Below are 8,556 nucleotides of genomic sequence, written 5' to 3'. Positions count from 1 at the left end.
CCACTTACTTGGAATTGGAGGAATGGCAGTAGATGGCCCAAGCACGATGGACATGGCCGCTGCTGTCCAGCACAGCACCGTCGTGACTCCGCAGCAGGACTTCCACGCCAGGAGCCTCCGCACAGTCGTGGCCTGGCGCTCAAGTTGCGGACCCGGGCCCCAGCGCTGGGGCCTATGGGTGCGACGCAACTCAACCCAATGCGGCGTGGGGGTGACGTGACGTGACGCGACGCGACGCGCGTGGGGTGACGTGACGCGACGCGACGCTAAGCAATGCGCGTGGGGGCGACGGGGCCTCAGGGCGCGGGCCGCAGGCTCCATGGCGCTGCGCTGGACGCAGCTGGGACAAAGAGAAGAAGAGAAGAAGGGAAGACGGGGAGAGAAAGACACCTGCAGACCTGCTTCACCTACTGTGAGGCCAGGCCCCTGCAGGTGGGGAGCTGGGGGCTCGAACCAGGATCCTTAGGCTGTGCCACCTGCGCTAAACCCGCTGCGCTACCTCCGAACTCCCTTTTTTAAAAATGTTTTATTTATAAAAAGGAAACATTGAGTAAACCATAGGATAAGAGGGGTACAACTTCCAACAACGACGACAACAATAATAACTACAACAATAAATCAACAAGGGCAACAAAAGGGAATAAATAAATAAAATAATTTTTAAAAAAAGAGGGGTACAACTCCCACCACCAGAACTCTGTATCCCATCCCCTTCCCTGATAGCTTTCTTGTTTTTTAACCCTGGGAGTATGGACCCAAGGTCATTGTGGGATGCAGAAGACGGAAGGTCTGGCTTCTGCAATTGCTTCCCCGCTGAACATGGGCGGTGACTGGTTGATCCATACTCCCAGCCTGTCTCTCCCTTGTCCTAGTGGGCAAGGGCTCTGGGGAAGCAGAGCTCCAGGACACATTGGTGGTGTTGTCTGTCCAGGGAAGTCTGGTCAGCATTATGCTAGCATCTGGAACCTGGTGGTTGAAAAGAGTTAACATACAAAGCCGAACAAATTGTTGACCAATCATGGACCTAAGCTGGAATAGTACAGATAAAGTGTTGAGGGGATTCTTAAGAAATTCTTTAATAATTTTAAAATAGGCACAGGTGGTGGTGATCTCAGTTGAGCATGCACATAACCATGACTAAGAACCCAGGTTCAAGGCCCCAGTGCCTACCTGCTAGGGGGTGGGGTTAAGCTTGACAAGCAAGCAGAGCTGTACGTGTCTTTCTCTCTCTCCATTATCTCCCTTCCTTGTTTGAATTGCCTTGTTCTATCAAATCAAAATTTAATTGTAAATACAAATTCCTTAAAAATAATCTAAGCGAAGTCAGGAGGTAGCACAGTGGGTTAAGTACACCGGCTCTCAAACTGCAGGGCGTTTACTTCACAGGCAGTGAAGCAGGTCTGCAGGTGTCTATCTTTCTCTCCCCCTCTCTGTTTTCTCCTCCTCTCTCCATTTCTCTTTGTCCTATCCAACTACAAGGACATCAATAAGAACAATAATAACTACAACAATAAAACAACAAGGGCAACAAAAGGGAAAATAAATATTTTAAAAATTTAAAAATATTTTTATTATCTTTATTTATTGGATAGTAACAGCAGAAATCAAAAGGGAAAGGGGAAGTAAAGAGAGAGAAGAGAGAGAGAGAGAGACCTGCAGCACTGCTTCACCATTCACAAAGATTTTCCTCTGCAGGTGTGGTGGGGACTCAAATCCAAAATAAATTTTAAGAATCTAACTCAACTCATTTTGTGTTGATGGTGTTAGGGTTTAGAGACAGACTTAATTTTGAATAAAATCTAGAGACAGGATGTAAAGTTCAAAATCTCAGAGCCAGAAAAAGAAATAGGACTTTGCCCAGACCCATCCCTGCTACCTGCAGGATGAGACTGCGTGAGAGGAGGACAAAGCAGTAGGAATATAATGTCCCTTTGGAATATATATCCCTTGGAATATAATATCCCTTTGGAATATATATCCCTTTGTAATATAACATTTTAAAAATAGGCCTACTAGCTATCTTCAAAACAGAGACCCCAAATCTTCATCTGCAATATTCCAGCCTTTAGGTTCATGATTGGTCAACAATTTGTTTGGCTTTATATGTCAACTCTTTTTTTAGCCACCAGGTTTCAGATGCTACCAAGATGCCTACTGGACTTCCCTGGACAGAAGACTCAACCCATGTGTCCTGGAGCCCCACTTCCCCAGAGCTCTGCCCCACTAGGGAAAGAGAAAGACAGGCTGAGAGTATGGGTCCACCTGTAAACACCCATGTTCAGCATGGAAGCAGTTACAGAAGCCAGACCTTCTACCTCTGCACACCATAATGTCCCTGAGTCCATACTCCCAGAGGGTTAAAGAATAGGAAAGCCATTGGGAGGGGATGGGATACTGAGTTCTGGTGGTGGGAATTATACCCCTCTTATCCTATGGCCTTGTCAATGTTTCCATTTTATAAATAAACCTTTAAAAAAGAATAGCATATATAGAGAGTTGTATGCAAAAAAACTCAGTGGAAGCTTCTTTAAAAGCAAAAAATGGGGGCAGGTGGTGGTGCACCTGGTTAAGTGCATACATCATAGTGCACAAGGACCTGGGTTCAAGCCCCTGGCCCCCTACCTGCAGGGGGAAAACTTCACAAGTGGTGAAATATAGCTACAGATGTCTCTATCTCTTTCCCTTTCTATATGCTCCTCCCTTATCAATTTCTCTTTCTATCTAATCAGTCAATCCAGACATAAATAATTAAAAAAAAAGAGGCATCACATGCAGAGAAACTCCCCTCTCCCTCTAAGCTGAGGGGAGACATTTGCAGAGTTTCTTCTGCCCTAAACAAAGTGCTGGGTGAAGATTTTGCCTCTTATTTTGTATTTCCTCTCACCTATAAAGGAATGCAAATAAGAGGGTGGGGTAGGTGGGGGTGCACTGGGTTTAGTGCACATAGTATAAAAGCACAAAGACCCATGCAATTATCTTGGTTGGAGGCCCTGGCTCCTCACCTGCAGAGGGACACTTCACAAGCAGAGAAACAGGTCTATATCCCTCTCTATATACCCCCTCCCCTCTCAGTTTCTCTCTGTCTTAGCCATAATAAATAAATAAATGAATCAATAAATATATGGCTGCCAGCACCAGTGGATTCACAGTGCTGGCCCTGAATCCTGGTGATAAGCCCAAAAGCAAAAAAAAAAAAAAAGAAAGAAAGAAAGGAAGGAAAAATAAACAAAGAAAGAAAAGCCAAGAGAAAAAAGGGGGGAGTCAGGCACTGGTATACTTGGTTAAACACACAACAATGGACAGAGAAATTGAGGGTGGGGAGGAGACAATGAGTGGGAGAGAAAGACAGACACCTGCAGACCTCCTTCACCACTTGTGAAGTGACATCCCTGCAGGTGGGGAGCTCAAACTGGGATCCCAACCCCTATCCTTGAGCTTTGTGCCATGGGTGCTTAACCGCTGCACTACCACCCAGCCCCCAACAGTGCTTCTTCAGTAGTTCCAATTCCAATCAAAGCCAAATTATCAGTGGTCTGGGAGGAAGAGGCGGAGTGGATAAAGTACAGGATTCTCAGGCATGAGGTCCCAAGTTCAATCCCCAGTGCCACATATACTAGAGTAACGTGCAGATCCTCCCTGCTCCTCTCTCTCTCATTAATGAATAAATAAGATCTTTAGGACAAAACAAAACTATCTCTGAAGATGGGTATGTTGCACCATGGAAGAAATTAGAGCTTCTAAATTTTAGGTCCTGAGTCCAATCCCAAGCACTGTATATGCTAGAGTGCTGCTTCTGTGGCCCTCTACCACCTTCTGTAATTCATGAAATTAAAATAATTAAAAAACTATATTTTACCCTCATCAGTCCGTTCTCCAGCAAGTTTACTAATGTGTTAACTCAAATTTCTTCCTCAAGCTATTTCTATTCAGGATTTGTATCATTACTGTCTAAAGAGAAAATTGGTTTATAGGTCATTTTTATGAAAAATTTTATGGAAATTAAGATACTTTCAAGTTTTAAAATGAAACATATCATTACAAAAATTTATTACAAATCCCTATGGGTTCAGAAATAAATATCTCTGCCAAAACCATACTGCAAAGTGCAAGGACCAGCGGAAGGATCCTGGTTCTGGCCCCAGCTCCCCGGACCTGCAGGAAAGGTACTTCACAAGCAGTGAAGCAGGTCTGCAGGTATCTGTCTTTCTCTCCCCCTCTGTTTTCCCCTGCTATCTCCATTTCTCTCTGTCCTATCCAACAACAATGACATCAATAACTATAACAATGTTAAACAAGGGCAACTAAAAAGGGAAAATAAATTAATTCATTTAAAAACACCATACTGTAATATTCTCTACTGATAGAGTCTAAGGTCCAGGGTCAGGAAAGGGTTTTCCCCCCACTTCATTTTTCTCTATTTCCTAGATTTTGAATTACATATGTATGTAGTTTTACTCAAATGTATAAGTTCTACTAAAGTGTATGTATCATTTAAATAAGCAAAGTATGTATACTCTTGTTCTCTTCAGATTATATAAATCTTTTGCCTCTTAAGTAAGCAAAGTATCATAATATTTTAAATTATAAAAAAGTAAAGGCTGCTGGGAGTCAGGCTGTAGCGCAACAGGTTAAGCGCAGGTGGCGCAAAGCACAAGGACCTGCATAAGGATCCCGGTTCGAACCCCGCCTCCCCACCTGCAGGGGAGTCGCTTCACAGGCGGTGAAGCAGATCTGCAGGTGTCTATCTGTCTCTCCTCCTCTCTGTCTTCCCCTCCTCTCTCCATTTCTCTCTGTCCTATCCAACAATGACAACAACAATAATAACTACAACAATAAAACAACAATGGCAACAAAAGGGAATAAATAAATAAAATAAATATAAAAAAAATAAAAATAAAGGCTGCCACTGTCTGGGAGGTTGTGCAGTGGATAAAGCTTTGGGGTTCTTAGGTGTGAGGTCTCAAGATTGATCTCCAGCATCAGATGTGTCAGAGTGATGCTGCGGTTCTCCTTCTTCCTGTCCCCTATTTCTCTCACTAATAAATAAATCTTTAAAAACAAAAGTAAAACCTGAATGGGGTTGAAAGAGAATTTTGGGGTTGGAAGCCCAAAATAGCCATGTTTTTGAGTTATTTGCAGTAAACCTTGTAGCATTTTAGGAAAAGTGGGCTGCATAACAGTTAGCATTATAATAACTGTCACAAGTCACTTTGATTTAGATATCTTAGTTTTCCCTACTTTTGGCCTTTCCACTTCCCCTACGCTTGTTTTAGCCTGCCTTAGTGTAAGTGACAGTGCAAATAATATATTTATCCCTTGCCTGCAATGGTCTCAGATTGCAGAGGAGCATCAGTAGGTAGACTTGAAGATAGGAATTTGCATTTAAAAACCACTACTTCTTAGCAAACCCCTTCTGGCACAGACACAGAGAGCCTAAACATTCAAGTTATTTCTTACTCACAGCGGAGTATAATTTCTATGTGTCCTGAGATTTTTACTTGGTCAAGAATAAAGAAAAAACATTTTTAATATAAAGAAACCTTTTAAAAAGTTTTTTTTTCTTTTTGCTTGGTAAGAAAGAAAGAAATGGAGATGGAAAGGGGAGATAGAGTGGAAAAAGAAAGTGAGACACATTAAGATACTGTTTCACTGCTTGTGAAGCTTCCACCTGCAAGTGGGGATCAGGGGCTTGAACCTTGGTCCTCTCACACTATAACATGTGCAGTCACAAAGTGACCTTTAAAAAAAGATGAATATATTCATGTATTTTAGTACACCAGAGTTTCATACTTACACCAGAGTTTCATACTTACATAATTCTACTGTTGTCAACAGTTGTTTTCTCCTTTTAAATTTAAAAATGAAAAAATGGGATCCAGGAGGTGGTGTAACCAGTGGAGTGCACACGTTACAATGCACAAGGACTAAGGTTCAAGCCCAAGATCCATCCAGCTGAGGAGAAGCTTCACAAGTGGTGAGGTAGCACTGCAGGTGTCTCTCTTTGTCTCCCCCTCTACATCTTCTGTTCCCTCTCAATTTCTATCCAGGAAATAATAAATGAATAAAATATACAGGGGGCCAGCAGTGGTGCATCTGGTTAAGCACACAAATTACAGTGCATAAGGAACCAGGTTCAAGCCCTTGGTCCCCAGCTGCAGGGGGTAGGGGAAGCTTCACAAGTGGTAAAGCAAGGCTGTAGGTGGTTCTCTGTCTCTCTCCTGTTCTCTGTCTCCCTCCCCTCCGTATTTCTCTGTCTCTGTCCAATAATAAATATATATATTAATATATATAAAAGAAAATTGACTTTAAAAATTAAATAAATGAAATAGAAAAAGTGGGGGAAAGAGCATGTGAGAAACATCACAGTACCTGCCATCATGCCTGGTGCTCCCATGTTGTGTTAGGGCTCAACACCAGGTCTGCAAGCATGGTGATGTGATGTGCACTGTATTGGGAGAGCAAGCTCTGGACCCCTTCGTTTATTTATTTTTATGGATAGAGCACCACTCAGAACTTCTGTATGCTGGGGATCAATCTTGGGGCCTTATGCATGTGCAGTATAAAATTTACAAATAAGCTACCTCTCAGTTCAATGCTTATGATTTTGAGATAGAGACCTAAGCATAGATCTACCATCCACTGAACTTGGCTTGCTGTGTCTGTGTTACTGTTCAGTGGTGCCAGGAATCAATCCCAGGGACTCCCATATGTAAGGCATGTGCAGAATGACTCTTTGAACAGTTGTTAAGTGATTCTACTAAATAAATCTTATCTGCAGTGTCCTGAGAGGTGGTGCAGTGAATAAGACATTGGACTCTCAAGCATGAAGTTCTGAGTTTAATCTCTGGCATTCCATAGGTCACAGTGATGCTCTGGTTCTTCCCTCACACCTTCTCATTAACAAATAAATCTTTTTTTTTTCCCTTTCCATTTTGTTGCACTTGTTGTTTTATCATTATTATGGTTATTATTATTGTTATTGATGTCATTGTGGATAGGACAGACAGAAATCGAGAGAGGAGGGGAAGATAGAGGGTGAGAGAAAGATAAGACATCTGCAAACCTGATTCACCACTTATGAAGAGACAACCTGCAGGTGGGGAGCCAGGAACTCAACCCAGGTTCCTTGCACCAATCCTTGTGATTTGCACCACCTGCACTCAACCTCCTGCACTACCACCTGACCCCCACCTTTCTTTTTTTCTTTTATTTAAATATATATATATATATATATATATATATATATATATATATATATTACCTGCATTCTTCTGGTATTTTGCTGTTGACACGTCTTTCTCTATAATCTTCTGGTAAAGCCTATCTCGAAGCACATGCAGAGCGATTTCTTTGTTTTTTATCTGGGAGCATCCTTGCTGGCATTCAACTACAAGCCCTGGAAAATTACCAAGACCAAAGACAGATGGGAGTTCCCACAAGGCAAACTAAAACAGAACCAAGATATTTAAGACAAGCAAACATGAATCAGGAAATTACTACAAAATGTTAAGAACATTTTAGATTTAACAGGCTTTAGAAATGATACCTAAGGGAGCCAGAATGTAGCACAGTGGGCTAAGCCCACATGGCACAAAGAGCAAGGACCATTTAGGATCCTGGTTCAAGCCCCCTGCTCCCCACCTGCAGTGGAGTCACTTCACAGGTAGTAAAGCAGGTCTGCAGGTGTCTCTCTGTCTCTATTCCTCTCTATCTCCCCCTTCTCTCTCAATTTATCTTTGTCGCTATCCAATAACAACAAAAAAAAAGAAAGAAAGAAAAGAAATGATACATAGATTGCTATATGGAAAACTGGGAATTGTTATGCAAGTACAAACTATTGTATTTACTGTGGAATGTAAAACATTAATTCCCCAATAAAGAAATTAAAAAGAAAAAGAGAGAAAGAAAGGAAGAAATGATACCTAGCTTAAGATGGTAATAACACCAATGTGTCCTGGAGCTCAGCTTCCCCAGAGACCCACCCTGCTGGGGAAAGAGAGAGGCAGACTGGGAGTGTGGACCAACCAGTCAACGCCCGTGTTCAGCGGGGAAGCAATTACAGGGGCCAGACCTTCTACCTTCTGCAACCCACAATGACCCTGGGTCCATGCTCCCAGAGGGCTAGAGAATGGGAAAGCTATCGGGGGGGGGAGTGGGATATGGAGATTGGGCGGTGGGAATTGTGTGGAGTTGTACCCCTCCTACCCTATGGTTTTGTTAATGAATCCTTTCTTAAATAAAAAAAATTTAAAAAAAAAGATGGTAATAACTGTTGACTCACCTGTAAAGAAGGAAGCTTCACAGGCGGTTAAGCAGTGCTGTTGGTGTCTTTCTCTCTACCTCCCCCTACGATCTCAGTTTCTCTGTCTTTATTCAATAAACATGTAAACTAAAATAAATCTTGAAAAAATACTTGTAAATGGTTGCTCTGATACTGATATCTTGAGGTGTTTCCTATATGAAGGCTGAATGTAGCAACACCTATGGATGAGGATGATTCTTTCTCCAAGTTCAGCCTCCCAATCCCACCCCAGCACATTCATTTACTTTCAAAGA

This window comes from Erinaceus europaeus, chromosome 2 (genome assembly GCF_950295315.1).
Source record: "Erinaceus europaeus chromosome 2, mEriEur2.1, whole genome shotgun sequence".
Classification (NCBI taxonomy): domain Eukaryota; kingdom Metazoa; phylum Chordata; class Mammalia; order Eulipotyphla; family Erinaceidae; genus Erinaceus; species Erinaceus europaeus.
This window is presented reverse-complemented; position numbering follows the sequence as displayed.